General features: G+C 39.4%; 1 protein-coding gene across 10 annotated transcripts in view; it reads left to right on the top strand.

Annotated features, from left to right (window-relative positions):
* The window catches only part of TRAF3 (TNF receptor associated factor 3), a 71,316-nt gene that overhangs the window by 1,297 nt on the left and 49,422 nt on the right, over positions 1-20,597 (top strand). For 3 of the 10 annotated variants that reach the window (XM_085061324.1, XM_085061321.1, XM_085061322.1), the window contains exons 1-2: positions 17,571-18,796; positions 19,627-19,770. The exons of 3 other annotated variants lie outside the window; for them this stretch is intronic. The gene's annotated coding sequence lies outside the window, so the exon portion shown is untranslated. Of the gene's footprint in view, positions 1-13,197; positions 13,341-17,570; positions 19,771-20,597 lie in introns of those variants that run through there. 4 more of the 10 variants (XM_085061316.1, XM_085061323.1, XM_085061318.1 and 1 more) reach the window with 4 other exon arrangements.

Genomic DNA, 20,597 nt, shown 5'->3' with positions numbered 1-20,597 from the left:
GTGACAGACTGTATGTGCTCCTCTGCGTGGATCTTTACCACGCATTAGAGCATCTTTCATCTTCTTCTCTTTCTCTAGTAGTAAAACGTGGGAAGTTCCAATGATACAATTTGAAATATGCTGTTTCTTTGGGTCTGTGACTTCTCTAGCTTGTTGAGATCTGAGCCTTGTATGTTCTGTATTGTAATTTACGCGTTTTCTATTTCTTGAGTAGAATGGTGTGTTTTTCCTTGCAGATTTGTCCCATAGGATGCACATAGCATTATTGAGCACTAATCTGAACTTGCATTCATAGACTGAAAAGGAGTTTAGTGCATGATGTAAAGGTATGTTAGCAGTGTCTAGCTTAGACAAATGAAATAGTATAATTTGAAGTAGTTAGTTAAAATCTGTATTTAAAATGGCTGTTGACTTGCCCAGAAGCCTGGATTAAAAGGCTACACTGATGGTTGTTCAGAACTGGGGCAATCACAGCATATACTACATGTTGTGCTTTGAAATGAGCCATTGGCTCATACCACATATGGATTAAGATCTGAATGCTATTTATGGTGATTAGGGAGAGGGCTATTCATTTCAGATGAGAAATACTTGAACATTTGGATGGAATAATTTTTTTATGGCTGAACTGGGAAACCCCTTGTCATAGAGCTTGGTAATGGAAACATTGATGTATCATGAGCTTGGGCATTGCAAGCAGGCGGCACTAGGGGGTTATAAAAGTTGCGTTGTTCCAGCACAAGAATGGTAGGTGTTGTACTGAAATAAGACTTGGTGAGGTGCTTCTAATAATAGCTGGACCTACAATGTAGAATCGTAAAATGCATTCAGTATCAGAGCAAATTAGTTCTAGTCAAAAGGGGGTGCTAAATGACTCAGTCTTAGGCTTTCCTCAAGTCCTTCTGCAATTAAGTTTGATGATACCAATTTTGAGAAGCCATTCTTGCATGGATTCAGAGAATTTAAGTATTGTGTAAGCATATTTACTATTGATACCTTGGAAAACTCAGTAAGATGGCAGTAGTTAGCATCAGTGACCAAAGGTTATTCAGGAAGTCTTATTAGTCCATGTTAGTACAGTTTGCCTTCTAGATGATCTCAGGATCATGTTGTATTTTAGATCTTTCCATTGTTCTTGTCCATAATGAACACTTTAGGAGAGAAGAAGAATAGTTTATTTGGTACTGAAGTCCAGCTGTACTATAGTAGATGTGGCAATGCTGAAAATATGAAAACCCAAAAATCTTAATTTTTAACTTGTTAAACTAGTGGAATATAAATATATTGATAAACAGGTGATCATAGTTCTTCTGCAGATGAAAAGGCAGTTTAAAAATAGGAATGGCTTAAATCTACTCTGGTATCCTAAACTGGCCTTTCATGAATAGATACTGTAAGAATAAAACATTCCAATCTATCATATGTTAGATGGTGTAGTAACTGGATTTCATTAAGTTTTTTTTATTATGCTAGTGTTTCTTAGTTGAAGGTGCTGCATCTTATGACGTGTCAAGACTGTTCATTGCATATTGGTTTCAGCTACCTGTATTCTTGTACACAATTCCTTTAAAGAATTGCCAAGGCTTAATTTTTTTTGGTTTGTTTGTTTTTTTAAGCTGAGGCTACTTTCTGAATAGGATGCTTGTATTTAAAACCTCCTCCCGTTTTTAGTGTCTGGCTCAGGAACACCAGAAGTGGTGGGACAAATTGGAGATTTCAAAATGAGATATGGGGAAAAGAAGCCAAAGGAGGGAGAGATGTGTAGTTTGTGCAGCAGAATAAAGGTGTGATTGTAGCACAAGAGGGAGTGCTGTAATTGCACTGGGTTTTATCTCAAACTTTTTAATCTGTAGTGATGAAGTGGTGCTGTAGAAACTGCAGTAGTGAAGGGCTGGTAGAGAGAATATAACTGGTCTCCCAGCTCTGCCTGCTTCAAGCCCATGCCCTCATAAATGGATAGTTTGAAGTCAGTATACTTAGTTTTGACAAATCACAAACATTTCATTCTTTTTCTCTCTTTCTTGTTACAGCAGGAGAAAGGACTAGAGAATTGGGAGGAAAAGGGAGTCAACTGACAATGAACTATCTTTAGGTGCCCACAATGTAGGAAGATGTGTTCTCGCTATCTTTTTGTTATGGGAAAGAAGAGAAATGGAAATAAATGCAGAAAAGCTCTTAGGATATCTAAGGGAAGTAAGGAAAGTGTCCTGTGGAAACGTCTTAGAACTTGAAGAGAAAATGAAGCAAAAGGTGATTTGGTATTGAAAATGTGTGTGTGAGAGAGGGAGAGATACTTACATAGTCTTTGAGGGAGTATTTGTTTTCTTCACATAGATCTTCTCTTCTGGAGCCCTGACAGCAAAATATCATTGCCACTGTGACTTCAATTGCTACTGACTGTTGGCTTTGTAACTAGGTTAACAGGGCGAGTGTCTCTAAAATTATATACAACAACTGTAGGTCACTAATCCTCTCCACCCCCCAAAAAATGTTAAGCCTTTGATTTCCCTGCTGTTGTTCTTCCCTGCTGCTTTACTCTGCGTGTATAAAATGTGACTTTAGTAGAATTTCAAGTGTTGCCGTTCACCTAGTCAAGGCAGCATGGGAAGCAAAGTCTCAACATGTTTGTGTTTGCAGAGGTTCAGTATTGGATGTGTGTGATGGATTCTATCCCTGGCTCACTCCTTGTACTGAAACTTGGGGCATTGTGTACCTTGACCTCAAGAGTTGAATTTTTGTCAATTTCGGGCATTAGCACCTCAGTGGGCATAGCAGGAATGTTGTAAATTAGAATATTTCATAGTCCTGGTATTTTATATAGTTTCATAAAATGTTGATTTATGAAATAGTTGTCTCTGATGTACAGAGGAAACATTGTGTAGATTATTTGCAATGATAAAAGTTGCTGCTAATTCTATAGTATAATTTAAATGCTTGGAAGTGAATATTTTCGCACAAAATACATAGCAAATGCTTCAGTCAAAAATATTTGTGAAAGAAGTAGTGAATCTTCCATTTTACATGTTTTAGTGATGGCTGTATGGTAGCTCATAATTAGAAAAAATTCACATTTGGAGTAACACTGAGCTTCTGTCTAATGCTTTTGGTTTCTACATTAATATGAAAAGCATGTTTTTGTAAATAAAGTAAGATACGCACGCTGAAGGCAAGTTGAAAATGCCATGAGTCTTCATAGCTTTCTTAGGTGTCTAGGAAAAGAAGCAATTTGAGTTGGGTCTGCCTTGAAAAAGTGTGTTGCAGATGCTAGTGCCCTCCTGGCTGTCACTTTGTTCCTGCAAGCTTTGACATCCATCAAGAAAGAGAAGATGGTTCATTGCAGATACCAGTGTAAAATCTAGGAGACCTAGAGGCTGCTTTTGGTTTTCTCTCATTCCTGCAGATATGGGCACTGTAAGCCTTTCAGTCAGGGCCAAACCGACAAGGGGCTTTGATGTTGCAGTGCCGAGTGATGTGACATCATGTCCGAGTCCCAGGGGCAGAAGGGGGATTCCAATCCAAGTTTCCTACTTCCCTGGGGAGTATTCTCATCATCAAGCCACAGGCCAGTTAAGAGCTGTATCACTTCCTTCTCTTGACAATTTTTGCCATGCCAGGAAAAATCAAAACTCAGTGTGCCTAAGAAATAGAGCAAGAGGAAGCATGATGTCTCAGTCAAGTGGTTAGGACTTTTTTTTAGGATCACCAGGATGAGTAAAGACTTAGAGTCTGCTGATGCTTCATCCGCTGTTTTGTTTATTGCTTTCTGGTGCATTTCAACTTGATGTTGAGATGCTTCCTGAGGTTATCAGCCTTGTCAGGATGTTTTCTTAAGTGTGGAATATATGCTGGGAAAGAAAAGAGGTGCTTGGGTGTTGCTCAGGTTAGGTGGTAGCTGACTGGGAGTTCTGAAAATAACTTTGATGCAGCTAGTGGCTTATTTTGTATCTGGCTTCTTGCTCCATATACAGACCATTTTCCTGGTTGGTAATAACATGGGAATAGTGGTACTTTCCTATGATCTGAGGACATAAAAATGATGAGGTGCTGGGACCCAGCAGGGCAGTACAAGCGTCATCTGTTGATAAAGTGAGTGAATTACAAGTGCTGTGTGGAGGCATCCAGTCCTGCCTCCTCTGCAGAGCTGTGCCATCCTGCACCATCAGCATCGTGGGACAGGAAACAGCATCTCTTCACTCTTCCATTGATGCCCACAGCAAACATGCAGTGCTGTATGAAGCTGAACGTACAGGACAGAATTTTTTCAGTGCTAGCTGTTCTGGTGCTTGTAGTTGTTGCTGGCGTTCTCCTTTGGTTCTAGAAAAGTAACACTTTTTTACTTATTTCCTGGAGCCAGTTTACAGGACAGTTGTGCCTAAAATAACTTCATAACAGCAAAGCCCAGCTCATAACCCAAATTTTAATAACGTGAATGGATTTTGTTTTGTAAGCTCATCTCTGTACTTGTGAGAGGGAGATAATTAGAACAATTATTAGAGGTTTTTATAATGAAGATCTTGTGTTCTGTACCAGATCGACTGTGCCCTCTCTGTGTCTTTACAGAGAGGATCCTTGTGAGAGTAGGTAGCTTTGAGTGTTGAGGCTTGTAAATTAATGACTTGCCAATACAAGTCTTGATTTTTGCATAGGAAGTATAACTTTATAATTTTCATTTAAGTCATTCTGGTTTTAATCTCCTTTAAACCATCCCAAGTGACTTCTCTTTCTGTATTTTATGCTCTTCAGTTACTAATGGAATGCTCTTGTCCGTGCTGTGCTTCTCTTCCATCTTGTTTGTCCAAACAATTATAAATGCTCTTAATTTCTCCAGCTTGTTCTTTTGAGTCTTATAAGTGACTTATTTTTACCTTCTCTCAGTCAAATGCCTTGTAATTTTAGAGTTGCTGAGGGATGACTTTTACTCCATGGTAGTTTCGTCCTTGCACTTGAGCAAAGTAACTGCATTCTCCCCTTTACTTCCATTTATATAGTTCTTTTTTTCCCCTCAAAATACCTGTTTCCAGGATTGTACTTATTTTCACACTTCTGGGAAGTCATTTTTATCTGCAAAATCCACTTTTCTTTTACCTCTCTGTAGCTGCCTGCTTCTGTGATTCCCTCTCTGCCCTACCTCCCATTCCAGGTGAATTAACATGCTCTTGTCTGCCAGGTCACTAAAGATGCACTGCAGTGTACCCTACTGTTGTCTGAAATATCTATGTCTGTGATTCCACACTTGTGCTATTCCATCCTTTGCAATGTCCTCTTCTCTGTTCAGCACAACATCCAGGATGTTGTGCTTGGGCATGTTTTCATCATTGTGACTGTTGTGGTTGAACTTGATTAGGATACCAGTTGTTTATTCAACAGGTGAAGGTAAAGTGCTTATGGTTGTGAAATGCCATGTTCTCAAAATGCTGCCATTTGGCTGGCAATTTGAGTAGAGGGGATTTGGATACCTAAATGAATGGAGACTGCTGAGTTGCATGTGTGCACCTCTAGCAGTTTTGGAACCTTTGATGCAGTAGTATTTTCACTGCCTTCTAAAATTCAGAGAGTTTTTTGGGGGGGGGTGGGAATAAAGGATTTGTGCTAACTTCATTTGAAATTAATGACATGCAGTATCACTTGAAGTCAGTAGTATCCTGTTCTCTGTCAGGACTTGAATCATGTTTCTATCTACAGAACCTGAGCATGCTATAGTTCAGCTTAGCAAATACGTCTCACTACTCACCCATGGTGTCAATATGTGATGGAAATGCCAATGAATCCTGTGCTGTAGTTCAGCTAGTAGATATTGCTGTTGTGTTGCTCAGACTATTTGACAGGTGGTTTTTGTAGCTGTGTGGTTTTGAGCATGGATTCTCTTGCAATCCGTAGGAAGGTAAAACTGGTTTATTGTTATTTGCGTATTGAATTTCATCAGCTATTCTTCACTGGCTGGCACTGTAACTTTCCCCTATTCCTCTTTCCTTTTTGCAAATTCCTAAGAACTGCACTTTCATTTTGAAAAGGATTATTTAGACATGCAACTTTCAGTATTTTAGCCAGTAAGATTTTGAGGGAATTTTGGGGGATTTACTCTTTTGCTAGTTTGTATGGTTTGGTTGGTGTTTGGGGGGTTTTTTTGTTGTTTTTTGTGTTGGGGTTTTTTTTTTTGGTTGGTTGGTTTTGTATGTGATTTTCTTTGCTTTTTAAAGACGGATTTAGGACAAGCAAATAAATATCTACCCACTGCATTCTGTGTATTTTTGCAGAGAAGACACTCCCAAAATAGATGAGGAAGAAGCTTGGAATTATCCTGTTTGTGTAGAGAAAGCTTTTAGTGCGTACAGCCAAAGTATGATGCTGTAATTTTGCAGAATTAATAACTAAGATTTTGATGGTGTTTTTTGGGTGGGTTTTTGTTTGTTTGTTTGTTTGTTTGTTTTTAAATACGAACTCTCAGTATATTAGTTGACTGTTCTGAGATGAACTAGGGAAGACAGACTTTAAAAGTCCTCAGAGCCATACATAAAAAGGCAGTTATTCCAGAGCAGGAGTGTCCATATGCTGAGTTAATTGGAAAAGTTCAGAGTAGTTGAACCCTTACTTACAGTGTTGTGATTTATGTAATGAACAAAAAGGACAAAAGGCAGTGAGGAGAAAAAAAAGTGACTTCTTATGGATCCAGTTATACATAAGTTCTGTCATGTCTGTTGGCAAGAGATAAGTGATGGAAATTGACAACAGGCTGATCATGCTACACAGTGTATTGATGGTTACAATGAATTGCTGCCTTTCTCCCATAGCATGTTTTGTAGCAGAATTTTAACCTGAAGATGTCTGGGAATGCATAACCTCATCTCAGGTTGGGGCTTTTCAATGTTCTGTACACTTTAGAGGTGGTGACATCTCTCTTTTGCTTTCTGAGGGCAAGTTGAAACATGCCTAAGGTAGCTGTATTTCTAAGGTGGCAGTGCTGCACAGTTCTTGTTGTTTGGGGCTTTTTAATAAATTTGTAACTAAAATCTTCCTAAAATCTTATCTCCTGGTTAAACAGTTGTCTTGTTGTACTTAATAAATTTCTATATGAATGTAATGTGTGTGTGTGCGGAAAAAAAGAACCATGGTTGTCTATGGAGATATGGTTTGGCTTCTCTTGTAGCTAATCAGATTTTACAGAGTATTAATCAGTCCATGTGCTGAAGTACCAGTTGTTAACACCTCCAAACTAAAATGTTTGTCATGTTAAAGAAGGGGAAAAATTGGTGAGCTCTCCATTAGGTGGTGCTGCTGGGATTGAAATATTTATATATCTAATGGAAGCAGGCTTCTGCCTGGAACTATTTCCATGCCTGTATTTTTCTTTTTAAGGACTTCTCTTTATTAAAAAAAAATTGCAAAAGCAGCAATACTTGCTAAGGTATGGGGTTTTTTTCAGTTTGAAGTGGTTAGATAAAATACTAAAAAGACAGTCTGTCACCATGGGAAGGAGGTATGGAAGGAATCAATCATATGCTTTTTGTGTGGGTGATTTAGATTTTAGCAGCTGCCTCTGTTGTAGCTCTCATCTGTTCAAGTGTTGACTCTCTGTTACATTCATACCCTGCTGCAGTGTAGATGGGGATACTGTAGCATTAAAGAAATCCAATCTCAAGAAATACTTGATTTAAAAATCCAGAAATTAATTAGACTGACCATGACAGCAAAAACACACTTGAGAATCTTTTGAGTTCCTATGATCTCTTTTATCCTGTCTATTAGCATTTCTTTTTAAAGAGCTGTGTTTTAACCTAAACACATAATGATGGTATTTCTTTGCCTAAGCTCTGACTGACTAGTGACCAGAAAACCCAAGGGAACAAAGGTAGTGCCTACACACAGAGGCACTGAGTACCATCTTAAATGCTCTAGGTCATCCCCTGTGGCCTGAAGCTGATGCTCAAAAAGTGTGTGATCTTCCATATGGCTAAACTCTTTATCTGCCAGTTCTGCACATGACTTGGCATCTGGAATTGTGCTAAACACCTGTGATTAGACCCTTGACTCTCTCTGCAGTAGTTAGAGCTGAGATATGAACTAAATTAAAAGTGAATTTGTTAACTACTCCTTGCTGGTAGGATTGCTTCAAAGATAGCAGAATGAGGTTGCTGAGTTTTTTGAATTCTCCCACACCACAGGGCTCTAAGTAGCCAAGCCCTCATTTTTAGAAATGGTGTTGGCCAAGAGAAATAGAGTTAGTCACACTGGGTTCTCTTCTCATTACAGGTTAGAAGTATTTTGAATGTGATTTACAGAATCAAGGTAACTAGAACCAGCTAGAGAAAAGGTTTAGTAGCATTAAATAGCACTGAGCAAGAAATGCAAGAGGTGCATTTTTTCATAAGAAACTGAGACTAATCTTTTTTTCTTTTTCTGAAGAAAACGTTGCTTAGCAAAAATTCACTTCTTAGAGTTGGAAGTTTAAATAATTTCGGATCTAGAAGCTGGAAGCTTAGCTTAACAGACTTGACCTGAGTTTAACAGCTGCTGAAGTGGTGTGGGAGAGCCAGAGGATGTCACATGCAATTTTCTGTTTTCATAAAGAGAAACTGAGAAGTTTGCAGAAATCTTTGTTGGTTTCCTAACCTTGGCCAGGGTTAAAATGTGTGATTGTCAGATACTGGTAGTTTGTCAGAATGTAGCAGGTTCAAGTAAAAGGGAGGGGAATGATTCTTCTTGGTCTTAATAATCTATTTTGGCATAACTCAAATAGGAAAACTTACTAGTTATGTGATAACTGGAAAAATGGACAAGCTGTTGTGTGAGACAACTTGGCCACTAGTGTTTTATCAGTTTGCTAATAATAACTTTGAGCATGCTAATAATAACCCTTAAAGGGGCAATTAAAAGATAGCAGCTATGATGTCATCCAGCCATACAACTTCCTATCAAATGTGAACTTGTCACTCCTCAGTTACATGATTGGCTTGGTGAGTGAGGCCAAAGCTGAAGGTGGAGATGAATCAGGAAGGAAGAAAGTCGTGCTTGGTCACCTTGACTAGAAAGCCTTGATTTTAACATTGTCCAGGATAGTGTATAGAGAGAAAGCTAATAGTATTCTGCACTCTCTGAGTAGATACTTAAATATTAACAAAACCTAGCCTTGCTTCTTCCCTCCTACCTTGACTTTCAAGTGGTTAGGAGACTAACTCTCTGTTTACAGGCTAAGATTTGGCAGTTAATGGGATTAGTTGCTGCAGCTTGCAGTGCTTATATTCCAGGTTGAGGAATAACTTGCTCCTGCAGCCAAAATGGCATCCAACAGCAAGTCCCACAGGCATGTTGATCAGAGAGGATGCAGTCAGCATAGTCAGGGAAGAACTGATAACGTATTGTATTGTTTTGAGGATGTGTCTTGTTTACTTTTAGGTGAAGAAGTAATGAGGGGAGGCCTAGGGAGTGATAAGAGCAGGACTGTGATACACCCATCAAAATGAGTGGGACAGTGAAATATAATTCTGGTTTTTTTTTTAAGTAGTAAATAAATGATCAAACATGAGATTATGCATAAATGGAGGATTTTATTTGCACAGGTATCTTTTGATAAATGACTACATGTCCCACACACCTGTGCAAGAATTTACTGCTGTGCAGGAAAGCTCTTGATAATAAATATGGATGCCTGTCTGGAGTTATTAAATGAAATGCTTGAGCCTGATGTTAAGACGAGATGCAATGTGTCAGACTTGATGCTGTTACTGACACCAAAATGAAATAGTCTGTCTCCATCACTCAGAATAAGCCCAGAGCTGCAGAGCTCAGGGGAACTCACTTCGTACCTTCAGACCTGGTGTTTAAGTCACCACTGCACATGAGTTTTATGTTGTATGATGTTGTGAACTGTAAAAACCAAGTCATGATTTTGTCACGATTTTAGGTTTGGGTTTTGTTTTTCCTTTACTACTGCAAGCATACTAAGTTCCAGGGAAGAGGTGGGAAGGCCAAATAAAGATGTAGCAATATCTTAATGTTGCAGTCAGTTACCAGGGCTCAAGGATCAGAGCTTATTGCCAAGTATTACACACATTAGGTTAAATGGAAATGAGCATTTAGTGAGTGTTTTAATAATGTTTCTGTATGGCCTTATTCCCTCTTAGAGCTCCCTGAGCCCATATGATACACTCCTTAAAGTGATGTTGTCGCTCTGTTCTTCTGGTCTCTACTCATTTTCCTGTAAATAGAAGTGTTTTTAAGAAAGTCTTTGTGTTTGCATACAAGTAATTTCTGAGGTTGTTTCCCTACCACTACCTTACATATCCAGATGTTTACTGCAAGAGTGAAGAGGCTGGGGTATAATGGCTGTAAATTAGCAGAGAAGAGTTCAGCTTCCATTGTTCTACGCTGGTGTAGGATGTTAATCTGATCTCACTAACTGCAATAAATGGTGGTTGTGGTCATTCTTTCCTCTTTGACAGTATCACAGCTTTGCTGTGACTGTGGAAGAGCTAGTTAGACAATCCAAACTGACTAACTTTGGAAAAGCAGGCAGTATGAGAATTTAAATCAGGTGGATGAATTTTCAGCATTATGTTAACTGATAAAATAATTACTGCCAATACTGAATGAGGGAGAAACGTATGGGGGAAATAGATGTTGGAGTGTTACACATTTTATATCAGTAACCACTGCCTACAATTTGTTTTGTAAATTTAATTGTTTCTGGTGGCTGTCTAAACACAGAAGGCTTCAGGGTTGTCTCCAGTACATACCTGTACTACAGGCTGGAACACAGCTGTTTCTTGCTACAGCAAGGATTTTTCTAATTCATCCTTTATCTCTTGTCTAGGTTTTTTATTAGTATTTTATTTCTTGTGTGGTCGTTGTGTTTTGTTTGGAGGTTTGTTTTTTTTCCTAATTTGCACTGTGGGTTACTATACTGAGATTCTTCCCTGTACCATGTGGAGATACAGCATTAGACAAGAATTACTGAAGCTTCTCTGCCATTATGTTCCTATCTGCATTGAGGCAATGGGTTTTATGGTGTCACCTTAGCTTACAAGAGTAGCTCCAAGGGTTCTGAGCTCTGTAGGGCCATCTTGCAAAGTGGCAGATTAAGCTTGCTGCTCCTGCATGATTTCCAGATGTTTAACATTGTAGGAAGAGCTGTGCTTGCTCTTGAGATTTGAGTGGAAAACCTGAGGCAGACCACAAAGCCAGTGTTTTTCAGGCTGTAGTTTTTTAGTAATGCAGATGGGGAGTGCAGCCTGCCATTTCATGTAGGGGAGGACTTACATCCATGTGTGGATAAAGATGGTGAAGTCCTTGTAAGTACAGCACTGTCATGGCTGAGCAAAGAGGACCCAAGAGATTGCTTTGGTAATTATGACAGAGATGTTGCTTTTTACTTGAGCAGTGCAGCTGCATTGCTGGTCTTGGTCTGTATGTTCCAGGCATAGAATTCAGGCCTTGAGATGAATGAGTGCATCAGCAGAGAACAGAAAGAAACATGCTTTTTTGTTTTCTGTTCTGCATGTGCATTTTTTCTCCTTTTCCATAATTACAGGTTGGCTCTGTTGTGCAGTGGAGGCAGCCCCCATCACTAGGTTTCAATTTAAAAAGAAGCATATAGTAACTTGAGTCAGACCCACTGACCTTTCCCATTCATTCTTCTGTTACTATCAACATGGCTTTTGCTGGCAAATATGTAGGTAAATTATCTATGAGAAGAAAAGTGAAATGGGATGTCGTGATGTACTGTTGGGGTATGAGAATGTTTCAGTAGGACAAATGCTTTAGAAAGGATTTGCATCACCAAAAGCAGGTAAAAAAATCAGGACCACAGGAACAGTTGTTCTCACACTGTGTTATTGGAGCCCCAGCAGTAAGGTTTGGCAGAATATGAACTTAACTCTCTGAATTTGAGCTTCTAATCATGTGTGTACCCCTCAGTGCTTTGTGGCTTGCTAGGAAAGTTGTATTGCACTGTCATGGTAATAGAATTATACTACGTCGGTACTAAAGCAAATGTGGTCTCTGTGCTTTGAAACTTCACATAGTAGGCTTTAGTTTGTGATCAGCTTCATAATTTAAAGTTTGTTTTAAATTCTGATACTTGTGCATTTGTGGTCCATGACATTAATTCAAAATATTTATTCAATTTCCATCTTTCAAAAAGTTGTGTGATGAAAAGGCTTACTCTTAGGTTTCATTAAAAATATTTTAAAGCAGCAACTAAAATATAATCTGCATTATTAAACTGGTAATTTTTAGCAGATTAAGAGGAATAATATAACCTGTGAAATGTTTTGAATTTACTGTTTGGTTTTTAAATATAATCCTTAAACTGTTATCAGCCCTCTGAAAACTGAGGAAAGATTCCTTCATTCACGCTATTTTACTTTATTTGAGTAAACTGGATTTTATACTGTAGTTGTGTTGCAGCATATTTTCCTTCTTCAAAGAAGGAAGGAACACCTTTCAGTTCATTACTGACAGCCTAATGATTCTTGGCTCTCTTGTTAGCTTTTAAAAGTAAGGTGAAAATGAAAGAACTAAGATGGTGTCATGCTTTCTTGTAAATACATTCTGACTGGCTCACTGATCTTCTACAAGAATAAAACTAGTTCCTTAAACTACTCCAGTTCTTAGTGTCACAGCTCAGAAATGGCAGCAATGTGCTGGGCAAAATTTTGTGCTAGCTAATATGTTTTAATACCATTTGGTGGTGGTCTAAAAGCTACCTCTGTTTCCAGTGTTCACATTTCCATCCTTTAATATCAGAGTGTAAGTCTTTCCTATGCTGAGTAGGTTGAAGAACAGTAGCCAGTAAAATTAGAGCTGTGTTGTGAAATGGAGCGTGCATCTCAGATAGTTTCTTTTCTTGGTTTTGGTTTGGGTTAACAGAAGTATCTTTACATCTGCAGTTTCTGGAAATTTAAGAACGCTGTGAACCTCTGGCCAGTAAAAATTTTCCCACTATGTAAAACATTCTTGTAGATATGCTTGACTGACTAAGTGATGGTATTGGTGACTTCCTCCATGAAGTAAATAGAATTTTGCAATGCATTTTCTAGTGAACTAGTAAGTCTTAGTGCAGCTTTTTGATTTGCTATAGTTTGTTACAGTTTGGTGCAGCCTTTGCCTACTATTCCTCTTTTCTGCCTTCAGGCTTGTGAGAATTGTTTCTGTATATTAACAGGAGATGCTTGAAACCGACTTGACTTGTTTGTTTCCCAGCAGGAAAGCCTAAGTGCTTAGGCTTTAACTGAATCAAGACCAGCTCTCAGCAGTGGGAAACAATATATTAATCTGTCGGAAGCACAGACTGCAGTCTTGTGTGTCACTGGGGTTTGTGTTGTGAATTTTTTTCATGTAAACAGGTAGGTAGGAACAATTCTTCTGCTGTGTATGTTTTTAATATGTACATCAAGAAACCTCATGACAGTTGTGTGAATTGGGGTTTTTTGTTGGTGGGGTTTTTTGGTTTTGGTTTTTTTGGGTTTTTTAGTATTAGTATCATTGCATGACACTGTAAAGTACCTTGTTCTCTTTTGTGTTTTCATCATCTCGAAGTTGATGATATTAATTTTACAAATATTCTTCAGTGCTTGGGCTTGGTTTAGTTATGAATGAGGGTGATACCTCAAAAGTCAGAACAAGTTTCATTCTCATTTCTGTAAATAAACCTTCTTTATAGCCTTGTTCTGTCTTGTGTGTCTTGCACACAATCAGAATGGACTGTTTGACAAGTTCTTCTGCATTCTGCCTGATAGACTTAAGTTGCATGATAGTATATGGAGGCTTGGTTTTTTTTTTTGTTTCATCAGTTGTATTTGCAAGGAAGGTAAGCAAATTATCTCTATTTCACAAAAAAATCTTTCCCTCAGATGTTTGATTTCAAATGGATTAAAAATATGATCAGAACTCAGAGGTGATAACCAGCTTCCTCAGTCAGCCACAGTCTAATGTGGAAAGCTACATTATGCCTTAGTTGCAAGAGGAGAAAATGTCCTGAATCTTTTCGAACGGTACCTTAAACATGTTTGGGGTTGTGCTTTCCTTCCTTGTTTCACTCTGCTTTTTCTGGAGTTTGAAAAGGAATTATGCTTCTAAAAAAAGAGTTAGTCCTGTTTGCCTTCAGTTTAGGCTTTAAATTAGGAATGGATAAAAGAAGTGAAACGTGCTCCTTTCAGCTTCTTGACATGAACATAGGAAATTCATCAGTCCTCCAGGTGAGTGATGGGGGTTGTGTGTTTGGAGAGGAGCAGCAGGTGATGCTCTGGGACTGCTCTGTGGCTTTTTCCTCGAAACAGGTACAGCTTTATAAAGCTAGAAGGTAGAGAGGCTCTTTCAAAATTCTCTGGAAAGGGATAAAAATAAAGCTTTTTGGTACACTGTTACTAGACCACGTGTTAAGCACTGTGACTAAGAACTTCTTGTCAGTAATAAATAATGTGAATGAATGATTGCTGTTTATGTACAGAAGTTCATGTACTTGTCACAATAAGTTCTTTTTGTAGGTTCACGTAGCAGTATAACAAGTCCTTTTTAGGTTGTGATCTGGAAGTAGCATCTGAAGGGTGCAGGAAAAGGAAGTAGTCTGCTGGAATGATTGGACACTCCTTTGGCCTTCTTTCTTTCTCTTTTACCCTCCCACACAGGACTGTGAACAGTTTATGAAGCACACTTGCTATCTTCCTGTAATAGTTTTTTTTCCCCTTGACCACTTCTAAGTTGGTGCTAGGTGTTTGGTGGTGTTTTCATAAGAAACACTGTGTGCCTCTGTGCTGGTGTGTGAATGCCAGTCAGAAAGCAGCTAGGCTGCACGTGGCTCTCTTGAAGTAATTTTCATTGTACTGAAGCAAAACAGGTTAAGAAGTGTTAAGGTGCTAGTTTTAGACTAACTGCAGGAAAAAAACCAAAAAAGAAATTTAAAGATCTTATTTTACCATTTATGTTCGCTTTTTAGGGGAAAGGGATATTTTTGTTCCTTCTTCTCCCCAACTTTACCAAGATATAATTGTTTTTGTGTTCCTTATTTGTAGTTATTTTTTCACTTTTGACAGTTCCCAGCTTAAGACTGGAGTCCTATTATACAAGGTAATACATGTGAAGAGATGGGAACTTGGTAGGTGTCCAGGTAAGATCAGAGAAAGGGGATCTGTTCCTCAGCAAAGGAGAGCAAAAATACTCAAAAGTGCTCTAAGTCACACAGAAAGTCTCTGATAGCTGTTCTGATTTTTTTTTTTTTCTGTTTCAAAGCCAACAGGCCTCTCTTTCCCCTTTTCAAATTTGTGACCATGTTTTTAAAATGTAGTATGTCATGTGGTCTGCAAACCAAGGCAGGTATTTGAAGCTGAAGATGACCTTTGGTGGTAAATTATTTTCAATAGATAAGAGTTTAAAATAAAACGAACTAAAGTGGTGTTTGGGAGCCTAAACTGGGTATATATTGTCCACTGCAGGAATTTCAATGTTAATTAATCCATGTTAGAAGAAAAATTGTTTTAGTGCATGGGAATTCAGGAGCCACTTGCAAAGAGTAAACAAAGGACTGTTGCACATCTTTGAGAAATTAATCTTCCCCCCATCTGTTGGTGGGGAGTGGGTAGTAGTTGTGTTCATTGTATCTCAGTGTGCATCTATGTTGCCCATTATATTGGCCTTTTAAAGGAAAGGAAGACCACTGAAACCAGCCAGGCTTGGCACTGCTTTGAGCCAAACCCCCAAAGGATCCATCTACCTCTAAACTCTCCCATTTCCTTTCTGCTCATCCTCTATAACACGCTCTGATGCTGGCTACTGCCCTCCTCCTGGGGGCTGCAGAGGGTGGGGAGGTGCTGAAGGGCTGAGGTTTCTGAGCTTTCCATGTCATTGCCAGTGTGTGTTCAGCCCTGCCTGATGTTCCAGTGAGGCTGAACAGGAAGAGACTGGCAGGATGCTCCCCCAAGAAGGACCTGGATCTCCAGGAATAAATAGATTGCTGATGGTAGGCAGCTGCATGAGCTAAAAGATCTGGCCTTGAGCCTGGCTCTGCAGGATGCAGAAGGAAGGAGAGGTGGGAAGCAGTGATGAGCCTATTGTTTCAAATGAGCCAACAACTGGCTGATTGACATTGAGGGCTCATTGTTGCTCCCTCTGCTCTTAAATACAGCTGTGGAGAGTGGAGGGGGATGGAGGTAACTCAGATTATAAATGAAGACTTCTGGTGACCACAGGGGCAATGGGTATAAACTAAGGGGAAAAAAAAAGGATAAAATTCCATCTGAATACACGAAAAGCTTTGGGGGTATGCTCAAACCTATAACAGGCTGCCCAGAGTGGTGGTAGAGTCACTCTCTGCAAATACTCAAAGCCTGATGGGTGGCTGTGCTGGGCAGCTCTCCTGACCCTGCCTGGGCAGAGGGGGCTGGGCTGTATGGGCTCCAGATGTCCCTTCCAGCCACCCCCCTTCTGTGAAAGCTTCTTTAATATTTGGATGTATTCTTTTGCTGCTGTTGTGGAACACTTGGGGAATAATTACAAATGCCCCTGCTGGGCGCTTGTCTCACAAATGCTACTGTTGTGTAATCACGGCAGTTTTAATTGTATAGGGAAAGCATCCAAGTGCTAAGCAGTTAATTGACTAAACTCCACGATTCAAGCAGCAAAAGCAAAAAAACCCACTAGTATCTCCCCCTTCCCTAAACCTAGAAAACACCAGAATACCCTAAACCTTAAAAGACTTTTTGGTTTTAATCCCTTAAAATATTAAGGTTATGAAAATAAGGTTTCTTTATTATAACAAAATTCTTTATTATTTTCCCTCCTTTCCCTCTAGTTTTGCCACAAAGTACTCTCCCCAAATTATTCTGTGAAAAATGAAGTAAAAGGTAGGCAAGAACATGAGAGGAGGAGCAGCAGAGAGAATCCTAAGAGATCCCACCAAACTCTGCAGTTTATGCTTTTCATGCCTTCATGACTAGGAAGATAGGAAATTATTTGAAGGAACTTTCCTGCAGCTGTGTTTCTTTGCTGGCCTCTTTCAGCCCTCCCCAATTGCATTTTGCACAGCCCTCAGAAAGACTGCAGTGCAGTAGTTGGCAAGGAGGGAATTACTAGGAGGGAAAATCAAGCTCTGGTGGCTCCTCTTGCAGTGTGGTGTTGCTGAGATCTGCCTTTTGGAGGAGGTAATGAATGGCTGGCTTTGGGTTTCCAATTCCAAAGTCTGGAAGCTTGCAAAAAAAAGGGATGTGGATAAGTTTTCATTAAATGTCCCTAGAGTGAGCATGGCATGCTGGACAGCCACTAAGCTTATTGACGCAGTGGTTTGGGTTTTTTCCTTGATACAGAACACCTTCAGTTTTTGCCTAAAACTTTGTTTTTAATCCTCTGTGCTCAGAGAGTGGAGAATAAGGTAAGGTACTTTTTTGTTGCCTAACATATAAAGGATAATGGAAGTAATTTCTGTATGTTGTAGCATGCAACAATAACTGTGTTTGTTGGAAAGTAAGTTTTGATTGCCTTTTTTATTGCTTGTAATTCATTTAAATTCTTTGTAATAATTTCCCTGAATTATCTAGTATATTCTAGCTGAGAAACAGTTATGTGTATTTCATTAGTATTAAAAGATTTTTTTTTTGTAGTCAATTTTCACTTTGGTTTTCCAATATAATATGGAATTATTTTCAAGAACAGTGTTCTGAGAATGTTCCTCTTCCTATGTTAACCTTAAGAGCTAAATCCCCAATCCTTTCTATGTCTTACCATTATCTTTGGATTATTTTTCATGCCAGATTTTTAAGAGTATAGCACTGTCATAATGCTGCTGTTCAGCTGTGGAGTGCACTTGTTCAGTAAGAATGAAACTTTGGAGGTGCCTCAATTCCCTATGGTTTGGAAGGGGTTGCTGTCTTGGGAGGGAGAGGAGAGGCTGAAAGTGCAAAGCTCCCTCCACTGAATTTGGATTTGTACCTAAGAAGAATACGAAGGAATAGTGGCCAGCATCATTGATACAATCGGTGTCTGAACTCAGGATGGGAGCTAAGAGTTTTAGAACTTGAGTTTTTTGCTGAGTTAATATGTAAATGCTTAGTACAGAAATCTGTACTACTTCCGTGACATCTGTAGGTATTACGGGCTGATTTGTAATTTATATACTGTTTTGGTGGGGAAAGTGTACAGCTGCAGATCTCCTTTTTGTATGAGTAAGCATTTATTCCTGGAGTTTTCTATAAATCTCAGTGCTGGGCAATTTTTCCAGGTACTGTGTTTCTAGAATGAGCCGGATTGGGTTTTCTTTGGCCTGTGTGTATTTTGCCAGAATCTGTAACCACTCATTAGCGTGTTACTTATTATGATTATGTTCCAAAGCAGCATTGCTGCTACTTTGTTAGTAGCAGTAGCCTTTCCTTTCCACTTCCTGAGGAGCAAAGGTGAACTGTAGCATGTGACCAAGATAAAAAAAAAATCAGAAAGCCACAAAAAAAAAGACTCATTTACAGCCGTGGAAGTTTGTGGCATTTCTCCTGACTGGCTAAATGTTATCTTGGTCCCGTGTTACAAAGTCCCACGCTTGAGCTGTGGCGATGGGAGTGAAAGCCCAGCGCGGTTGGAGTCAGGTAAGCATTGCTGTGACTGTCTGCCCTTCTGTAGGCAGCTGTGTGGGACTGCTGAGGCTGCTCCATCTGTCCATCCATCCATCCCTGAGTGCAGGATGCCAGCTGGGAACATGCTGCCCAGCCGGGCGCTCGCTGCCCGTCTGCCCTGTGCCACCCGGGAATGTCGCTGCCCTGGCACCCCGGAATAGCCGCTGGGCTGGGTCACAGCTCACGGGCACTGCTGGACTCTGGGCTAGGTGGGTGCAAAGGGCACTGGCACGAGCTGAGCAGCTGAAGTTCCTGTAAAATGTGCTTTGGAAAGATATTACACATATTGTGTGTGGCCAGGTGAGGTTGCTGCTGTGTGCTCACAAGAAGTTGGCCTTGAAATGTAAAGGGGAGAGAGGCTGGGGGGACTTCAGACTTCGTGTGCTGGTGGCCTGGGCATTGATGTAGCATTTGTTGCATTTGAACTTTACTGTCATGTTTAGGAATGCTCATAGATAGATATTTATGAAGATTTGTATTAATTATGCTTTTGGACCCTTTTCCTCTTTGTAAAAATTCCGGGATCAAACAAACTTCCCCAAGCTAAGTCGCTTGCCTCTAATGACCTCTTGGAAAATTGTCACAGGGTGGTTTTTTAAGAAACACTCTGCAGAACACTTAATTACTTTCCCAGAATTGGGCTGATGTTTTCAAATGGAATTTATCAGACTTTCCAAGAAAATGGCACTGCTTTGAAGATTTCATACAGTCTGTAATGACACACAGTGTATCTGGGCGGAGAAGTTTTTGTGTCTGCATGAAAGCAAGGAGCATTAGCTGTCTATTTTAACTGTGCATGTTGTCGAGAGTCCTTTGTGAGCAGTAGTGGAGGAGAAAACAATGCTTTAAAAATCATGTTGATGTATTTCGTGTAGTGTTCTTTGTTATTTATCTTACATTTAGGTTATTTTAAAAATTTTTTACTAAGAATTAGTTTGATAGTCTATTGAAGCTAATGAAGTAACTTGATAGATTCTGAGAAGCTTGTTACAGGGTTTTTGAGCAAAGGTAATGTAACTCAAACTTTTTCTTTCTTCAGGGCAAAGAAAGAAACCAGGCAGACTGTAGCAAAGCTCCCTTTATTGGCAAGAGTAAAGAGAACTCTATCAGAGCATTGAGAAAGCCTATTCTTCTTTCTTCTCAAGCTGCGGATCAAATGAGATTCAGATAAAACGAAGGAAATGTAAGCAATCAGAGAGTCTTCCAAATTTGGGGGGAGGGTGGGGTGTTAGTGTGGGAAGAAGAGAAGTATACAGATATGATCAAGAAAGCTGTTGCATGGACTTTGGAAATCAAGAGCTTTTTTTAAGCTAACAATTCCCTTTTTAATAGTATAGTCTCTTCAGCTGTCTGTGAGGGAGAATTGTTACGTGAGAACGAGTATGTAATTTCCAGACTGAGACAAGAGTTTACCTGTTAGCAGATAATTAGTGAAGAGGTTAGAAAAAGCAGTGAGTAAGAACAGAGGTTGGACAAGAACTCTAAAGGATTACAACCTTTATTGCCATTCCGGCAGCAACTGTGTCATCTAAGAGGTATTTGAATGGAAAAGGGTCCTGTAACCTGTTCTTCACGTGAACCAAAAAGGTTAGATCCTAAGAAAATACATACATTTCATGGAATTGTGCCACTGCAAGTTTGGACACTCACCTTTAAACCTCTCATGCTTGTAACTTGGCTTGTACATTGCCTGAAACTGAATTCACATATATGGCACGTTCTTTGGTGGCACTGCCACTGCTTTCTGTGGCTCTGATAGGGGAAAATTCTTCCTTTTGTTTTAAATGTAAGGTTTTTTTGGCTGTTGGGAAAATTCACACATTTGTCAAGCATGAAAATTCTGATAGCATTGGATAAACTCTGAAGAAGATTTACTTGGAACTACAGTTTGATATACTTTCAGAAGTTTCTTTTGCCTTGTGTTTTGAATGCATGGCTGCACTGGGCTGTACTCAATCCAAACTTCATGAGCTTGCTAGCTGCTGGTTGGGAGACAAATTGCTGCTACAT

The sequence above is a fragment of the Lichenostomus cassidix genome, chromosome 5, assembly GCF_008360975.1.
Source record: "Lichenostomus cassidix isolate B80296 chromosome 5, HeHo_3.0, whole genome shotgun sequence".
In the NCBI taxonomy this organism is placed as follows: domain Eukaryota; kingdom Metazoa; phylum Chordata; class Aves; order Passeriformes; family Meliphagidae; genus Lichenostomus; species Lichenostomus cassidix.
This window is presented reverse-complemented; position numbering and strand designations above follow the sequence as displayed.